We start from the raw sequence: 13,028 nt of genomic DNA on the forward strand, positions 1-13,028 counted from the left end.
TGCTGACCTGTGGTCAGAGTGCCCGTGCTGACCTGTGTCCAGAGTGCCCGTGCTGACCTGTGTCCAGAGTGCCCGTGCTGACCTGTGTCCAGAGTGCCCGTGCATCTCTTACCAGAGGAACAGGTTGGACCAGGATGCACTATGGGAAGAAGGCAAGCTGGCGGAGGCAGTGTGATGCTCTGGGTAATGTTCTACTGGCAAACCTTGGGTCCTGGCATTCGTCTGGATGTTACTTTGACATGTACCACCTACCTAATCATTGTTGCAGACCGAGTACTCCCTTCATGGCAGTGGTATTCCCTAATGGCAGTGGCCTCTTTCAGCAGGATAATGCGCCCTGCCACGCTGCAAAAATTGTTCAGGGATGGTTTGAGGAACATGACAAAGAGTTCAAGGTGTTGGCTTGGCCTCCAAATTCCCCAGATTGCAATCTGATCGAGCATCTGTGGGATGTGCTGGACAAACAAGTCCATGGAGGCCCCACCTCGCAACTTACAGGACTTAAAGGATCTGCTGCTAACGTCTTGGTGCCAGATACCACAGCACACCTTCAGAGGTCTTGTGGAGTCCATGCCTCGTCACGTCAGAGCTGTTTTGGTCGCACAAGGGGGATCTGCACAACGTGTGTGTGTGTGTGTGTGTGTGTGTATTTAAATATATAGAACCATAACCTCTATAACCATATCTCTCACTTTTAGTCTGTCTATCTGTCTTTCTCTGTCACACTCTCTCACCGCATCCATCCTTTTAGTCTTTTCGTGTTCTGTTCATCTGTTCAACTTTCTGAGTGCATCAGTGGGAGGAAGCCTCTGTGTGTGTGTGTGTGTGTGTGTGTGTGTACGTGTACCAGGTGGAGTAAGGAGTTGTTGTGGTGAGGGTTGCAACACTGTGAATGCAGCTGTAGACCTTGATTGTTTCGTTTTGCAAAAGCGCACTCTTTACCCCGCTGTGTGTGCGCGTGTATATGAGTCACTTAGCAGAGACTATTAAAAGTGGAGGAGCAGAACTTGCGTGTCCTGTGAAAGAGACATCGTGTGTATGTGTCTGTGTGTGCATGTGTGTGCGCATGTGTGTGAGAACAGAGGATCTGTAGAGTGTTGAGCAGCATGTGTGAGAGAGATAATGTCACAGGATGACCTCTGACCCTCAGCTAGGGCCTCAGTCGGGATGCTGAGCTTTTCAGATAAGGTAGGACGCTTCCCATAACTCTGTGTGTGTGTGTGTGAGTGTGTGTGTGAGAGAGAGGGAGAGAGAGAGAGAGCACATGTGTGTGTCCTCTATCCCTTCTGGACTATTAGTACTATACGCTTTTGTTAGGAGTGATAGAAGAAGAGACTATCTCTCTATAGTAATGAGCCACAGTTAAATAAAATATTTTCTTGTATTCTGTTAGATATTCTTTCACAGGCTGAGCTTAAACCGTAACACATCACGGGTTCACTGGTTTATTTAAAAAAATTACATGGCGACTCGCAATCGCTAGGTACAGCAGTAAAACTGAAGCCATTTTGTACATATCTTGTGCCTTTTATTAATTATTTATTAATTTATTATTATGTTTATTTAATTGTTTAAACTATCTATTTTTATTCATATACAACTATTTTTAATTTTGTCATTTTGTTATTTAATTAAAAAATGCTTTAATGAATTTACAATTTTTTCCCCCCATAATATACATTTAAAAAATCGTCAGTGTTGTATACACATCCATCGCACGCGTGAAAAGTTCATTTAACACTCCAGGTTTTAATTCAGCACTGGGGATTTTACAGTGTAGGCCTAATGTATGAGAAACCGCCACACGCTTCCCGTTATCGAACAGAGACACCATCTTCCATTCATTACATGTGAGTTGTGCTCCTGAAGGTCATCTGCACCTCGTGTTAACGGATTTGCAGAAGATTGTCCAGCGTCAGGTTTGGGAATACATATAGACCTGAGCTCTTCCTGCTGGGTAAAGTTAGGTCATTGTATGCCTAAAAGTGAAGATTAATACCACAGAAAGGTTTCTTTTTGCTCATTGAATGCTGTTCAGTGTTAATGTTAGAAGGCATGTTTTTCTCCACAAGATATAATTATTGGTCTCACTAATTAAGCTGGAAATGAACAAATTTACACAAGAAATGTAGTATTCATGAAAATCCAGTTAGTTAGTTGGTTAAAAAAAAAAAGTTCACATCCTGTTTCACTTCTGTGTAACTTTGTGTATAAGGAGACTCACTTAGTCTTTTTCACTATCCTGACACGCTGCACTAGTGCAGTTCAGCAGTAAAAATGGACACGTTTCATAGACTTTTTCCCTTCACTAATCAAACTAGCATTGTGTCTCAAATCGCACACTATTCTAGACCGTTACTGAGTGCTAACACTGACCGGTTTTCCTGTTACAGTTAGTGTTTGAATTTGAAAAACCTCTAGACCTAAATCTACTGAAAGCTCTGTTTTGCATACCTTCTGGATTTTCTAGATAAGTAAATACTTTTGAATGTAAGGTTGGAGGTTTTGATTTGAGACGCAGTTCATGACAACAGTCACGACGACAGCAGAACATTTTAAAGGGAAACAGAGCTCTGTATTGTGTTAATATCACATGCATAAAATCACTAAACATTGTACAGTTCGACTTGGAAACCTGATGGACCTCTGAGGTGACATCTAGTGAATGTTGCTTTAGTGAATCCTCCATTTGGTTTATTTTCCTATAACAAGAAAACACTTCCCATTAGACTACTAAGTCAGTTCAAGGAATATTCCTTTGGTTTTTATTTACTCACATTACACATACGTATGTTACTGATATAATAAAATGTTCACAGTGACCTATAAGTGTTACAGTACTTGTATATTACAAGTCTGGAATAAAAAAAAAAAAAAAAAAATAGGGCAGGCAAGGCTTGGGGTTGCCGAAAATTCCTAATGTCCATCTGGGGTCGTTTGACCACAAAGTTTAATGACCCCTGAGTTACACTCTCAAAATTAAATTTCTTATTTATTACAAGTTTGTAAAACCCATTCGTTTCACATTAATGTCTTAAAAGAAAGCAATCCAACAAATCTATAAATTATAACAAATAATGGTAGTTAATAAAGACAAAAGTAATAGCGCCATAAAAAAGGAGGAAGAGTTAGTGTGTGTCTGTGGTACCTGATGCGCTGCAGTGGCTGAGCTGCATTACTGGAAGATTTTGCACGGGCAACGTTTAGGAGGTGCTCTTTCACTGTTTTGTCATCATTTTGTCATTTTCAGCTCTCTGTGAGCTTTACCTTTTATGGAGTTTTGCTTGAGTTGCTAAATGGTGCAGTGAACATGCTAAATAATTGACAGCTGATTGGTATTTATCAGCAAATGCACGTGGGTGCAAACAAAATCAGGGTTATTGAAACTTATAAACCTGGTGGGAATTTTTTTTAGGTTCAGTTTAGCTTAAATCATTTACCCACTTTATGATTGTACTAAAAGATTGGTAAATGAAGTCTGATGCAAATATACAGTGGTGGTTCTTAAGATTCTGTGCAGCTTAAATGGGTTGTAAAGGTAAATGAAACATTATAATGATACAGGGTGGTCTTTACACTTGATACAGGTTACAAGGTGGTCGTATCATTGACACGAGCATGAATATATAGTATCCTTTTTTTCAACGTGTAGTGTAGTTATATGATGTACCGTAGAGCATAAAGGTGGCTTTAAGTCAGTAAAACACCCACTGAAAACCTATCGGTGGTTTGTGGCTCATCTGTGTATTGCATGGTCAGAAGCTGTACTTAACCACAGCGCCGCTGAATGGTCAGAAGGTGTTTGTGAATGGCAGTAAGTCTCTTGTACTAATACGTTATAGTTTCTATAGACGGGTATTGTTAATGCTCAAAAATGATCTAATTTAAGAACAATGTAACAAATTAAAAATGTGTTATTTAAGAGAGGGAAAATATGTAATTGTTGATGTGGTGATGTGGTGAGGAGATGTCACTTTAACATTTAAGCACACACTTTTTTACGGAAATGGCGTAGCACTGTACTTTTGAGGAAACAGGACCACCTCCTATAAAGGATCTGAACGCTTTACATTACACTACGCTGCTGGCCCTTCGTGACATAACTTGTGTTTTAATGTGAGTAATATTTCAATTTTTAATCATTCATTTGTGGTCAGTGTGAGAAATGTACTACCTTGAATCATGCTTATTTTAACCGCTGTATAGTGACTTGTTCTAGCTTATCCGGTTTTCTAGCTGTATCACACATTTATGGTAATATTTATAAAAATATCTTGTCCTTTCAGGAAACATTATCTCATGCTGCTTTGGCCAAAAAAGTCGATGAGTTGAAAATAACACAACTCGTCATGAAGCATGTGCATCATGCAGTGTTGGACAGCGAGCAGCCAAACTATATGAATCAGTTAGCTTATAAGTAATTAAACTATTTTTTTGACCCAGTAGCATTGGAAAACACTAAAATATTTAATTTTCTCAGCATACACAATATATATAAATGTTGTGAGTGAAGCCATCACGTCTCCATCCTGCTTTCGGTTCACAATCGACATCAAACCCAAAAAGAGTCTTGACCGATTCTACACATTTGAAACTAAGAGTCAACTTCAGAGCTTTGGAGTCGATTCCACACACTGAAAATGACTCGCCATGTGCACACACGCTGCAATAAAAGTTAATTAGCATAATCAGCATTACAGTTAGCGAGACAGTATTGATATTGAGATAATGATAAATGTTTTCTCAGCATACTAAATATATATTTGTAATATTTAATATTTTAAATGTTGTGTGTCAAGTCACTGAGACGCTACCCTGCTTTGGGTTGACCTTGGAATCGATTCCAAAAAGAGTCGATTCACTGATTCCTGGCACTGAAAACTAAGAGTAAACTTGATTCGCCTTGCACACACAAACAAAATTAATTTAGCAGTGGTGTGTTTCAGTTAGCGAGGCATTCAGGGGATATGAATTTGTCTGGTTGGATTTGAACATGCAGGTAAAACACATAGTTACAAAAAAGTGTGCAGAAGAAGTAAAGTGTACAGAATCCAATCAGCGTATGTTAGTTTTGGTGTCTCATTTGGTTGACGTAATTAAACAACATGACACTATCTGCAATACGATATTATTATCAAGTATGTTAATGTTGTATTGGACGTAGTGTCCTTTTACTTGATTGCGCAAGATAAGAGTTTCTGTAGCGATTATCAGAATAGTCGTAGCTCTAACGTAAAGTTTTCTACCACGAGAAAGTCGGAGGACGTTGCGCTTTATGACTTCTCCCGAGCAAGCTGCATTTTTGTCTTAGCTTCAAGCGAGACGTGTGGCAGACGTTTCAAAAAATGTAACTATAAATGGATAAAAAGTATGACGTGCCGCTTTTTAATAAATCAAACGCTATCTTTGGCAGATTATTGTGATGTAAGAGGATCACAGCACTTCAGGGCGTGCTGTTATTGCAAGGTGTTGTTGCAAAAGACGGTACTGTGATAAACAATACAGCATGCATCCGCAGTACAAAGACATTCTGCCGTATCAAGTGCGATATCAAATCTACCGTGTAGCGCCTCATGGCGTTTGATGTCAGCGTGAGGTTTCCTGTGCGCTTGTATTCTACTAGAGTCACAGAAGCCAAAATGATGTCAAAGGCAGCGACAGATGGCTTTCATTTCACTGAACGCTTACAGCTTCGAGAGCTCTCAGCTGCAGTTTTTTTCTTTTAGTCCAAATCTCACAAGCCCGTGTGTGACCAGGTACGAGCGTGACCTATTCCAGTGTCGGACTGAGAAGTCTTGTCACGCAGCAGAAGCTGGCGACGCGAGACAGGATGCACAGGAAATGAGTGAAATTTCTTCCTCCCTTTCCCTTTCTAAAAATATTTAGGCCAGGCATTGCTGGTTATTAAGCTGAACGGGTAATGCTAAACGTCTGTATCCCATGACTGCCACAGAGACGCCAAATGACCTCATCGTTGAATTCTGGATTCTGATTTGTCAGGCATTGATTAATTTTCTATAACAGCAGCTCTGACAGAAGTTCCAGCTGTAAAGCAAATCAGGTTTATATTCATGCACTCGTTTGTTTAACGGTTGATTCACAGGGATGCGCCACCTAACCAGATTAGCATCGTGTGTAATAACTGATATGATGTTGTTTTTTTTTTTTTTTTTTTTGTCTGTTTTGTTTTCTGTAAGGACGTGTTTATTTAGCATTTATAGAAGGAGACTTCTGTTTTCTGACACGTGAAAGTCTTCAGGATGGAGGAGTTTGTGCTTTCCGGTTTCTTGGTAACATGACAATCTGTATTTGTTTTATCTTAAGTGTGAGAGAGAGAGAGAGAGAGAGAGAGAGAGAGAGAGAGAGAGAGGCTTGTTTTTTATGATTGTTCCACAACATTAAATGTTACTATAACCAGATAAAAAGGCGTGTCGTTTTTAATAAATATAAAAATTGTAATCATTGGCACGTAAGGATAAGAGGAATAAAAAGGTTCAGGATGTGTTGTTATAGGAAAATAATCAGCTTCAGGGTGGTCACAGTAACTCCGCTTCGCGCTGGGCCACATCACGGAACCTCGTCTTTGATTACTTTCCTGGAACAGCATGCACCCAAGTGTTTTATAGCTTATGAATGTAATGGATCAGAAATCAGAATTCTGTAAATCGTTTCTTCTGAAGCAAGTATAAATGTACATCCAGTTTATTAATGGAAATAACTGTCAAAATTATTGGCAAAATGTATCTTAAAGGGAAATCTGTTTATTTAAATTTTATGATTATAATGAAAAAAAAAAACAGGACTGTAATGAAAGCAGAGAGAGAGAGAGAGAGAGAGAGAGAGAGAGAGAGAGAGAGAGAGGAGGAGTGAAGGCTGGTGGAACCTGGCTTTAAAGGACCATAATGAATTAATTTTAAACTTGGATGGGCAAAACACACGTTCTTATCCAAACAGCTGTATTTGGTTAGTCATCAGTTCCCCTCTGTGTTCCCTCTGTGATACACAGAGTTGGAGTGAGTAGACTGGGTAACACCAGAGGGTTGTCTTAGGGCGGGACACACCTGTCGGATCTCACTACAGCTAATGAATGCTGCACTTGAATAAAACTCTGACTAGGACAAACCAAAGAAAACGCCCGCTCCATTCAGAGCTCCTACCCAAAATGGACTCCTCAGCCGCAAGCTCAGCAAGTGACATCAATTCAACATGGCTGCCTAGAGCATCAACATTAAATAAAGTAGCACTTCTTACCTTTAAATGAGTTACAGTCCCCTCTCAACGTACTGGAATGGCAAGGCCAATTCTTTTTTCTTTGGTTGTACACGGAAGATGTTTGGGTTTGAGATCGAAAAGATAAACATGAGACGATAGATGAGAATTTCAGTTTTCATTTCCTGATGTTTACATGTTGGTGTGTTAAACAATTTAGAACTTTGCTTAAACCAAGAGTCGACATTCAGAGGTATTAACTCTTTAAACAATCAATCTAACAAGACACACCTTAGCAACAAGAAACACCTGCCATTCACATGTTCCAATATTTTTGATCATTTGAAAAATATGTGGCATCAAAAAATGTTGTAAGTTGTTTAATAATCTAGATGTAAATATCAGGTATTGTATTTGCAATTGCGTTTCCTATTTGTGGATGCATAAATTGTGATATAATGCAAATGCAAGTTGCGTATTTCAAGAACGTACAATGTCTGCTAAATTTAAAATGGAAAAGCAAAGTGTTTGCAATTGCATTCCATTTGAAATTTAGCAGACATTGTACGTTCTTGTAAACGAAAATGCAAACGGTAATACATGATTTGCATTTGAATTATGTCACAATTTATGCTTCCACAAATAGGAAACGCAAATGCAGATGCAGTTTGCAGTTGCTTTTGAAATTTGTCCGGGCAATACTTCCATAATCAGGAAATGAAAGCTGAAATTCTGATCTATCATCTCATATTCATCTTTTCATCTCAAACTCGAACATCTACAGGGTTTAGCAAAAACAAAAGAATAGGCCTTGCCGTTTCAATACTTTGGGAGAGTACTGTACATGAAGACATACTTCAGTTCAGGAAAACGTGTAGTGTCGGTTTGCCCATGTGAAGGACTCTCGTAGGCTGCTCCACAGGAACGTGTTTACAGTGAGGAGATGTGTGTAGGAGTGAGTGTGTGTAGGAGTGAGTGTGTGTCGGACGTCCTGCAGGCCTCAGGGAGTGTTCCTGTTGCTTCTCTCTCTCTCTCTGGAGTTAATCAGCTCTTTGTTACTGAGCAGTGATGTTGTTAATGTGGCCTCCCAGCATTCATTAATTTAATTAGTGTAGAAACTGTTTGAGAGAGAGAGAGAGAGAGAGAGAGAGAGAGACGAGATGCCGAGACCATGCCAGCAGAAAATGCACTCATCGTCACCGGAATCAAAGCAAACACACGCCACAAAGGAACACTGATCTCCACAGTGTGATGTCAGCCATGTTACGGCTATTAAGCGAGAGCACTAAAGTCACATGATCTGCAGCTCTAAGACGATCGGAAGACCGAGACGAGACGTGCTCATCTAGGATGAGTAACTATAATCATTATAAATAAGCGAGGAAGCCAGACACATCCATCAGTCCCGTCTGAATCAAGGTGCTAATCTGCGGTTTGTTTCTGTCCTCTCTGTCCTAATGAATAGCTTTACAGGAGACATGTGCGGGATCTGATCTTAGATCTGCTCTCAGGATCCTGACACACTTTCACAGAGGTAATGGGACAGACCTAGGATCAGTTGTGCTCTCTGGTTGATTAGGACTTACAGGAAAGACTGAGGAATAAAAAGAAATGGGTTAAAGCTTGCTGGTTCAGATGTCTGATGGAAAACCAGTGCACTGATGTTTAGGTTTTGAGCAGAAGGTTTTGTGCTGATTAGGGATCTTTTTTTTTTTTTTTTTTTTTTTTCTTTTTTTAAGCAAAATTGAGGAACTTTTTGAGGAACTGAAGGATTGTGGAGCATAGAAACTCAAATACTGCTGACCATGTTCTTGTTTTGCACATCCAGACAAGATGATTGACACGCCATTAATTGAAAGTGAAAATGTTTTGCTTAACAAAACTAGGAGTGAGCGATACGTAAGGAATAAAACACTTGGAGTATGCTGTTATAGAAAAATAATCAACAACAGGGTCGCATGAGCCTTAATCATTTTCCAATAACAGCACATGTCGAAGTGTTTTATTCCTCTTATACAGCAATTTTTTTTATTTATTAACCCTTTCTAGTAGTACACTTTTGTTTCATTCTGCCGGCAGAATGGAAATCGACTTATCAGACATTTTCAATCAGAATAAACAAATGAATTATTTAATCGCCGCAAGTCTATTATAAGATTAATCAGGACACTGTTGGGTTTCTGTGTGTAGAGTATCGTGACTCTGTGGTTAGCTGCCGGTGAGCAGGGAGATGGGGAAAAGGGGAGGGGCGTGAGCCCCCAGCAGGGTAAACAATTCACACCTCTCCACAGTAACATTGGTACAGAGAGAAAACGGAGAAAACTAAAGCTTTTTGATAGTATTATTATAACACTTAAACCTAGTAGCCTAAAGAAATACTTATGAAAAACAGAGAATTTTTAAAGTACTGAGTGTCTATTTTCATATGAGCCATTAACCGCTACTGTGGAGCGTGACATCACAGGCAACCCCAAAACGGCACAAATTTCATTTTTTTGGCCTCTGGTGAAAAAAAATTAAAGAACAACATGTCATACTTTTTATCCATTTATAGCTACATTTACTCTCGTGGAATCCTTGCAAAACAAGTTAATTCTTATTATTAGTTGTACATTATAGCTGCTATAAACTTTGCCCTCTCTCTTTTTTCCCCTTTCTTCTGAGGTTAATAAGATTAAAAAAAAAAAAAAATCAGATCTTACTGCTAACACTAGAGACTCCTTCCATAAAACGTTTCCTTAAAGAAGGTTTCCCTATATCAGTTATTACTGATTACTACAGAAACAATAGCATACTAGAACGAGTGCATTAATTTAAAGGTCCATTAGGTAAGATTTATCAAAATTTGGCAAGATTAGGCCTCTAACAGTTAAACAGGTGGAGTCAAATAAGATTTGAATGATTTCGTACACAAAACTCCACCCCTGAAACCTACAGTGGTTCAGCCAGAGTTAGCATTAGCAAGGACTACCAAGTGATGGCAATGTTTATAACACACAACACGTCGGCTCATACTGTTTTGTAAGGTCGTTAACGAGTGCAGTTGCCATCTTTTTTTTTTATTTCCTAATACATTGTTATGAATGCTAAGCTCTGGTATTAGCATTGTTAGCTAAAAGATAGGTCATTCAGCTGCAAGTTGTAACAGTATAAACACACAAATTCTGGCTCGTAATGATGTACAAGGATGGTCAAGAGTGCTTTTGGATTTGTAATGGAAAAAGAGAACAAAAAAGCATTCTGGTCTATAACACAGGTCATGGATTAAACCAGTATTTTTTATCATGTTCTGCATATTTTTCCAGGGTATTTGTAGTAATAATAAGAAAAAAAAAAAGAGTGTTGCACCTTTAAACCTGCTGCACCACTGTGCTGCTCAATTTGTTATTCACTGTGTGTGTGTGTGTGTGTGTATATATATATATATATATATATATATATATATATATATATATATATATATATATATATATGTATGTATATATATATATATTACGTTTAACACTGGACAAAGAGGAAAAATAAAAAAAAAAGATCAGTACAAAATTTTAAAAACTAATCTCCTGTTTTCAGTCAGAGATTGAAATTATTCAGATTGTAATTGTTATTTTTAAAAAAGTGTATTGTAATATAATTTACACAGTATCGAAAGTATATCATCATACTGCACATCTGTAATTCAAACCCAAGTAAAATTCTTCAGAATCTGGAAACTTACACATTCAGCCTTCTCTGAATCGGGCTTCCTGCACCACATGTGGTGTGTTTTGATTTACCGGTTTATTCACTTCCTCTGTCTCACTGCCCAAAATCACAACACGTGCTAGCTCGAGTAAATTGCTGTGCATGAAAAAACTAGTTCCTCAAACAGTGCTGTTCAGCATTGTAGTCTCCTTTATGATAGTTCTTTAGTAGGAAATTAAAAAAAAATAAATAAATAAATAAAAATGGAGCAGGACCTGTGACTCAGGATCCCAAACTGACCAAAATACTAGCTTCTATTTTGAAAAATGTTCCTGCAAAGGATCGTCACAACTTGATCTGGATATTGTGTATTAAATTCTCTGATTATGTTCTATGCTAGATTTTAAACAAATGTGTCTGCATCTCTGCTGTGAGCTTTAGGAGGGCCGGACTTCATTATCTGGCCACATGTTGGCCACATCTGGTGTGTGACAGGCTAATTTATGGCCTCATCTAGCATGTCCGTATGACTCACTCCGCATTAACACTGTGACCCAGAAGAGCGTGATGTGGAGCCTGATGAGTTCGTTCAGTTCGTTACGCAACGGCGCTTTATATCGTCGCGGCGCCTTTGATGATGTCGGCGTTCTGAAAAAAGATGGATGTGTGTCGTCTTCGGTTTGGCATTGGAGAGAGAAACAAACATACAAATCATAAGAAGGATAAAGCTTCCAGGCATCGGTGCTGGAAAGATTCAAGGCTTTGAACCAGGCGGCAAGACTGATAGATTGCGGTCTATATCTGAACCCAGCAAAGAGTTTCACTGAAACGAACCGAATGTTTGATAAAAGACTTTACACCACAGTGCGGTTGAATTCTCCAATCTGATTGGTTGAAGCTGTGCATTATTTTCGTATAACCGCACGGCTCGGACAGAAGTTCCGGCTGTAACATTACCATTAAGTTTTTATTAATGCGCTCATTCTAATGTTATTGTTTCTATAGTAACAGCTCATATACAGGGACTTGCATCTTTTTTTATGATTTTTTTTCCCCCCTATCACTGATATAGAGATAACAAATCAAATACTGGTCAATGTCCCAAAAATACAAGCATCATCGTTTTTAGTTACATTTCAGCTTTGAAATATTGGCAGTGAAATATTTATTTTCCATATATTTTCAGCTTGTATTCGCTCAACAAGAAGTCTAATTTTTCACCAGCTTTTTGTCCTCCATGTCTAATTTTCTTACTTGTCCCATTTAACTTGAGACCTGATTGGTCAGGAGGTTAAAAAAAAAAAAAAAAGTGTTTGATGTCACTCAGCACTTTTCTGAAACCTTTGGAAGCGCACTGAAAACTGTGACCAAAAAAAGCAGACAGCCTTTTAAAAGGGATCCGTGTAAAATAAAGGGGGAATAGTGGATTTCTCAAGCTGTTTCCCCCTTTTTTAAGGTTATTTGTTCTTGTTCTTTTGTAGGAGTCCATTAAGAAGTTTCATTTTTGGAGTGGACAGCTTTGATGCAGCACGGGTGAGAGTTCATTTCATTTGTACCTTCATTTTATCGAGCAGATCTTTATTGAGACAGCTCAGAGTAAGCAGAACCTGAACCTGAACCTGATTTAGGTTACATTTCTGGTATTAAAAAAATAAACAATTCCACCTGTTAAAAATTCAAGTAAAAATAATTAAGAAATAATTCAAATAAGACATAATTCAGGAGATTAAAATAATTCAGGTGTTAAAAATTTCAGGTTAAAAAAAATTTACGTATGTAAAACAATTCAAGCTATAGAAAGGTCAGGTTAGAATATTTCAAAAAAATTCAGGTTAAAATAGTTCAGGTTTTAAATATTCAGGTTAAAATAATTCAGATATTAAAAATGTCAGATTCAAATATTTCTAGATTAGAAATTTTAGGTTAAAATAATTTTGGTAATAAATAATTCAGGTAAGAAGAATTTCAGGTTAAATAATGAAGATGATCAAAATTTCAGATTAAAAAATTCAGGTAATAAAATATTTGGCTAAAAAAATCCAGTCATTAAAAATTTCAAATTAAAATAATCCAGATATTAAACATTTTAGGTAAAAAAAAAAATCATGTAGTAAAAAATACCTGCATGTTTTTAA

General features: G+C 38.0%; 1 protein-coding gene across 7 annotated transcripts in view; it reads left to right on the top strand.

Moving 5' to 3' along the window:
* nck1b (NCK adaptor protein 1b) overlaps positions 1-13,028 on the top strand; it is a 69,352-nt gene that overhangs the window by 30,996 nt on the left and 25,328 nt on the right. For 4 of the 7 annotated variants that reach the window (XM_026944726.3, XM_026944727.3, XM_026944729.3 and 1 more), the window contains one exon: positions 12,375-12,426. The exons of 2 other annotated variants lie outside the window; for them this stretch is intronic. The gene's annotated coding sequence lies outside the window, so the exon portion shown is untranslated. Of the gene's footprint in view, positions 1-991; positions 1,189-12,374; positions 12,427-13,028 lie in introns of those variants that run through there. One more of the 7 variants, XM_026944725.3, reaches the window with a different exon arrangement.

Source organism: Pangasianodon hypophthalmus, chromosome 1 (genome assembly GCF_027358585.1).
Source record: "Pangasianodon hypophthalmus isolate fPanHyp1 chromosome 1, fPanHyp1.pri, whole genome shotgun sequence".
Taxonomy (NCBI): Eukaryota; Metazoa; Chordata; class Actinopteri; order Siluriformes; family Pangasiidae; genus Pangasianodon; species Pangasianodon hypophthalmus.